The following is a 6,869-nucleotide window of genomic DNA, read 5'->3' on the forward strand; positions in this document are numbered from 1 at the left end:
GTCACTGACTTAAGCATTGCTACTTAAGTTTCTTAAGCATTCAATATTCCCATGTAAAATCATCCTCTATCCCTAACCTCCTAGAACAGCATATGGAAGAATATTGAGTATGAGTTGAAAAATTCTGTGAATGGCTTATGTGTTTGATAAATACAAGGCTCTAAACAATTAATCAGTAAACACCATGGAATCACCACAATGGAAATAGCCCTACGTTTGGGAGGCATGTCGCCCTGGATCCTAATTTCCCCTCTGCCCGTAAGTGTTCTGTGAGCCAAATGGCTTCACTTTTCTGAGTCTGCACTTTCACATTTGTAAAAAAATAAGCCCTTAATGTGCCTTCTAACTCGAACTTATAAATTCTGATCCAACTAAACCAGGCCAGTAAAGCACAAGATGACATTTCTGGTAGGAAGGAAGCCTGTCCTAGTGAGGACACTGGGACAGTAGATCCAGGAAGAGACCAAGTCAGTGCCACTGTTGTTGAGTGGGCTTGTCAAGGAGGAGGAGCAGGACACTGAGTACTTTCAACAGTCACACATGCCACAGCAGGAAACCACGTAGAATGTGAAGCATCCCAATGAAAGGAAGAGCCCAGATTAATACTTGTGGTTCACGTAAGCAGCCAGAACAAATATTTTCCTGTAAAACAGTCACCTCAGAATTGGAAGACTGCTCTTCATTTATTCATCTAAAGAGGACTCTATCTTCTTAAGAATAGGTTATAGAATCCTTTTGAGGCTATGGTCCTGCCCCCTGTGCTCTCTGATGGAAGTGAAGTGAGGCGAAGCAGGCACTGAATCCAAGTTTCAGTGAAATCCAGAACCACAGGAGTAATTTTTTTAATTGTCCTTGTTTACTTGAAAATAATGGGCTAATTTAAAGCAGGCATTTTACCGCCCTATATCCACCATACCCACATGTTCCTCACCTCTTCCCATAAACCCACACACACATTTACAGGTATATACACGCTCTGACATGCACACTGTGAAAGTGGATAAAAGAAACCTTATTTTAAACGGAGTCCGGAACCCAGAAAGGGAAGCTCTCATACACTACCACTCTTTGTCAGTTGCAGAGCCAATGGGAAGAGTCCTACTTTACTTCCTTGCCCAGCAACAAGTTCAGCCAATAAGAAAATACCACAACTCAGCCAATAAGAAACCATCACCAGCCAGGGCTCTGGCTCTCCTCCAATGGACTTCCCTTCAAAGTCTTTCCTCCTAACTTCCTCCTCTTTTCTATAAAGTAACAATCCTCTTTTGTGATCTCCAGACTAGCTATGGTTTGCCATAGCTTGCATGTCCCTAACTGCAAGCCCTCTGCTATTCCCCAATAAACCTGCGTTCGTAACTGGCTGTTATATTTTAAGGTGGACAACACACACAATCTCCTCTCTTCTGTATCTCTTAAAAACGCATATTTACCTTCTGTCTCTCTCTATATATAGATATAGATATAGATATAGATATAGATATAGATATAGATATAGATAGATATCAGAGTCCATCATACACCTCCAGGAAAATCCATTGACTTTCAGACAACCAGTGCTCTCCTGTGTGCTGTTGTCATCAAGTCAGCTGAAGAATAGAGAGTGGACATGGAAAAATTACAATAGAATGATCCAGACTAGCCAGTTAACAATGGTTACTCTGCTCACCAGCATCTCCAACCGAGAAACACATGTAGGAATTTGTTAGCCAGTGACAGAGATCACACTCGTGCACCAGCTGGAGTACCATGAACAGAACTCTGGCACTCAACTGCCAAATGTCTATCGGGATGAGGTAGCAAATGAGCTACACTAGTAGAAAATTTTCAGAAAGAAAACTGCATTTCCATTCCTATCTTAAAACTTATGACTTACTGAGTTTCAAAGTACCCACAGTCTATACTAGATCTATTTTCAAAACTCCAAAGATAAAATAGCTCAGAGTCAAAGAAGTGAGAGTGACTTTATTAAACTTCATATTTGCCTGAGGAACTCCTTCTTTCATTGTGTTTATTATTTATTTATACCTGGCTTCATTCTGGAAAAGAATTCACTACTGAAAGGGGAAAATTACACAGAACCAGCCAATCTCATATCACATGATACTATCCCCCTGCCTCTGGTTCTTTAGGCTGATCATAATGAGCATCGCAAACAGTAAGATAGTGGACAGTAAGCCACATGCACCTAAGAGTTGCCTCATTTTTGCTCTAACCTCTCCTTCAATTACTTGGATCTACAAAATCCAGATGTTGTCCTTGATCGTCACAAGATTCAGAACATGACTTCTTCCAGATCTCAACATCTCATGATTCTCCAGCTAGAAAGTTCCACCTAACTCTTCCACCACAGAAGCCAACAACTAACAGGGCCTTTTGGCTTCTGCCCCTTTTGAGCCACTCCACTCACCCAGAGAAGAGAAGAGAATGTTGAGGCCAAAACTGGACATGTTAGATTCATCTCCAAAATTCAGCCCCCTCCCTCTCTCTCTCTCTCAATCTCTCTCTCTCTCTGACTTTGGCCCAGACCCAGGCTTCAGTTTCCTTATCTGCAAAATGAAGATGATAATATCTACTCTACCTGTACCCAAGTTTGTTATATTGATCAAATCTACTAAAATGATGAAAGTGAATTTACTTTAAAACATTAAAAGATAAAACAAATGTAAATAAATAAAATAACCCCAAAACTTGAACTTGATTTTAGTTAATTCTAAATTTGTAACACTGCATAATAGAAAAAAATAACTTCTGTTGGGGAAAAAAATCTGAGTTTCAATCCTTGTTCTGTTACTAAATTGCTATGTAATTTTGGATAAGTTCCTTGACCTCTCTGAACCTCAATGTCGTCATCTGTAGTCTTAATCAATGCTCTTGTCTTTGCAAGTAACAGAAGCCATCTTTGATTCGAGGAAAGGGAGGTGCGAAATAAAAGAACACCAGGCTGTTTTACGGAATCCAAAGACAGGAAGTGCAGTCAGTCTCGGGAACAAAGATGACCAAGAAATACAAAGTCCTCAGGAATCCAGGCATTCTGTCACTTCATCTCTTTCTGACCTCATGCGTTACAAGTTATGATGTCTGTGTCTCTTTACAGACCGGTTTTGTTTTGTTTTGTTTTGTTTGTTTTTATGAGATTTCTAGAAGTCGAAGTTCTAACCTCAGACTTTAGTTACATAGTATAAAATTGTTCTCCAGAATTTTGTAATCATTTTGTAATCCATTTTGTAATCAAATTGTGTACTATTTCTCAATGCCACTACCAATCCCACATTCTGTTATTCTTTTAAATAGTTGTCATTCTCACAAGTGAAAATCGGTGTCTCAGTGTAATCTCCATTCCTCTTGTTACTGATAAAATCAAGAATCTTTACCTCTCTTTCCTTTTTTTTTTAATTTTATTTATTTTTTGAGATGTAATCGGCATATAACATTATCTTAGTTTCAGGTGTACAACATAGTGAGTCGATATTTGTGTATAGTGCGAAATGATCACAACAAGCCTAGTTAACATCCATCACCCCACATAGTTTCGAATATATTTCCTCTTGGAACGAGAACTTTTAAGATCTATTCTCTTAGCAACTTTCAAATATACAAATAGTATTATTTGCTATAGTTAACATGCTGTCCAGACTGACTTTCTCAACGTCTCCACACAGATGGCATAAAATGGCTGCCACCACTCCAAACAACCGGCATCCCGTGTATTAGTCTCAGGAAAGAACAGTCGATGGGCTGAGCTTGGGTCCACAATCTACCCCTGGTCTACTCAGCCAAGGTCAGGAGACAGGTGTCAGAGTAAAACATGGCACTGGAGCCTTGCCACTATGAGAAGTGATTTTCAGAGATGAAGGCCATGGGTTCAAGGAAGCTTAGAAACTTGTCTGGGATGACCAAAGCCTTTGCTGTGACTATACCACGACCCAGCTTCTCCCTCTACCTGATGCCCGCTCCCTTCCTTGCCCCATGGGCGTTAAACCCAGGAACTCCCCTAACAAACTTCCCACATGCCAGTCTCCATCTCAGAGCCTGCTTCCTGCAGAATCCACTTGCACCACCTCGGTACCACACCTGTAACAGAGAGATGCAGTTTGTAGAGTGGTAATGACTGTCACAGGATGCGTATAGAAGGCATTCAGTGCACGTTAGTTTCTTTTACTCCTCTCAGATTTTCCAGGGGGCAATTTATAGCAAACCTGCTACTAAACTCTCCAGGACCAGGGCCCTTGTTTGCATGACTCAGATTTGAGGTCATAAATTAAGACCAAGCCCAGAATCAGCTTCTCTCCACCAGACGGCAAGAGCCAAGCCGAGCATCAGCAGCTGGGCCAAAAATAGGAGTCAGGAGATGTCTGCCAGCAATCTTGGGCCCCGTTCTTCTGCTTCCTCCAGGACCATGTACACTATCCCACCAGGCCTCTGGAGCACACACAATGTTTTTGGAAGGTTAATCAGCAACAGTCCACCCAGGGCCCACCATGTGCCAGACTCACATCTTAGGTAGACGAGGAGGTCGGCATTTAGAAAAAGCCAATCAGCAACCCAAGACGCAGTGATGATGGTTAAGTGTCCAAGACTAGAACAGACCATAAATAAAAGAATTTAGAAAAGGCCAAGTCACGTCCTACTGACAAGGCAAAGAAGGGTTTCATGGGAAGCTACCACCTGGGGCTTGAAGAATAGAATGGATTAATGAATTCAGAGCTTTTGATAGGCAGAAATGACGGAGAGCATCCCCGAAGAGGGCACTTATGCCTGAAGAAAAGGAGAGCATCCGGGCTGCCTGATTGTTCAATTCCATGTGCTTGAAACTCATGAAGCACAATATAGATCTGAGGCCCCTAAGCTTGTTGAGGCTGGAGCCCAAGACTAAGCATATCTGGGGAAAAGTGAAAGGTGTGTGGTGCTTATGATTTAAATAATCGAATGGCCTCAGACTCAGAGGAAGGAAGGTGAGAGGACGAGATGCAGGAGGCCTCCAGACCACTCTTGGTTCTTCTTTACGGAGGACCGTGTAGCCGGCCACCAGAACTTGGCTTCTGCAATCTAGAACCAGAGGAGGCCGCATCATTTCCTTCAAGCATCTTAAGAAATAGAGAAAGTGTACTTGCCTCCTGGGCCCTAGGGAACTCACTCAAAGATCAAAACCAGAGAAGACTTGTTCAGAAGACTGGATGAAGGTTCTGAGCACTACACAGTGGGCTGGACGCTGAGCTAAATGCTCCGGAGACAAGGCAGGACAGGATTAATATTCACAACAACCACGGTGAGCCCGGGTGGCTCAGACAGGTGAGCAACCGACTCTTGATTTTGGCTCAGGTCATGATCTCACTGTTCATGGGTTCGAGCCCTACACTGGGCTCTGAGCTGACAGTGCGGAAGCTGCTCGGGAGTCTCTCTCTCGGCCCCTCCCCCACCCCACCCCCCGTCAAAATAAATAAATTTTTAAAAATACATACATATTCACAACAACCTGATGAAGAAGGTGCACATTATTCCCATTTGCAGATGGGAAAATCAAGGCACAGTAAGTGTCATGTAACTTTCTCATGATCCAAAAGCTCAAACCTGCACAGTCTACCTCCAAGGCCCATGCTTACACCTCTTCTTCCCACTTCAAGGTGAGAGCAGTGTGTCCTAAGGCCCTACAATTAGGTCTAACATCTGTGACATTCTTGAATGGCCCTCAGCATGTTGTAGTCCCCGCTGTGTTCCTGTGGACGAAGCCTAGCCAAAGGACTCTCCTTATGGTGGGCACCTGCTTAGCCCAGATTAGCAAGTGTCAGTCCCCTGCCAGCCCACAGTACTACTGCAACAAGCCAATCACTTCCTTCTATGGTCACTCCGACCTCTTGACACTACAAAGGTTGCCACCCACAGCCCCTGGATGTGGCCCTGCATGGTGTCCGTCTCCTCGGGGCAGGGAGCATATGTGACTAATCAGCTGCTATTGAGCTCATCTGGCCAATGTCAGGTTTCATGTATTTGGCCATACCCTGGGGTGGGATCCCTCCCTCACCAATGGGGTCCATAGGAAGCAATTAAAACACGCCAAGCCAAAAGTGAGAGGCAAATGGGCAATGACCAGTGAAATGGGGCAAGAACAAAGGTGAGAACAATACAGAAGACCAAATAATGGCCAGGCATGATTTAGAAGTCTGTGTATTTATGGGTGGGGGCAGGGAGAAGCATAGAAGCAGATGCATTAGCTCCATCAGCTTGGTGAAGCTGGGATAAAGAAAAACATTCAAGTGAGGCAGGAATGAGTAATTGACGATCATAACTGTGATTATAAGGCATAATTACAATTAGCTGCACAAGAGTGTTAATCATGAAAATAATTACATGTCAGCTTTCCTCCTAAAGAAGAGAGAATGTAATTAAGTGGCCAAAGGGGGCAAAGAAAGCACGCCTCCGGGTGATAGAGGTATGGGGTGAAGACCTGATGTTTTGAGGGGTAAAGTTTTCTCAGTGTTTCAAATGAATCAGTGAATTTCCTCCATCAAAATATAGGGAAATAGCTAAGAACAAAGGATGGCTTGAGATTTTTCTTCCAAACAAAGCAAACCTAAACTCAAGGAAGAACAATGTAGAGATTGAGAGTCAGGGAGACTTGGGGCGCCTGGGTGGCTCAGTCGGTTAAGCGTCCAACTTCAGCTCAGGTCATGATCTCACAGTTTGTGGGTTCGAACCCTGCATCTGGCTCTGTGCTGACAGCTCAGAGCCTGGAGCCTGCTTTGGGTTCTGTGTCTCCCTCTGTCTCTGTCCCTCCCCTGCTCTCTCTCTGTCTCTGTCTCTCAAAAATGAATAAAAATGTTGAAAATTGAAAACAAAAGAGTCAGGCAGACTTGAATTCAACTTTTTTTTTA

This window comes from Acinonyx jubatus, chromosome B1, assembly GCF_027475565.1.
Source record: "Acinonyx jubatus isolate Ajub_Pintada_27869175 chromosome B1, VMU_Ajub_asm_v1.0, whole genome shotgun sequence".
NCBI classification, from domain to species: domain Eukaryota; kingdom Metazoa; phylum Chordata; class Mammalia; order Carnivora; family Felidae; genus Acinonyx; species Acinonyx jubatus.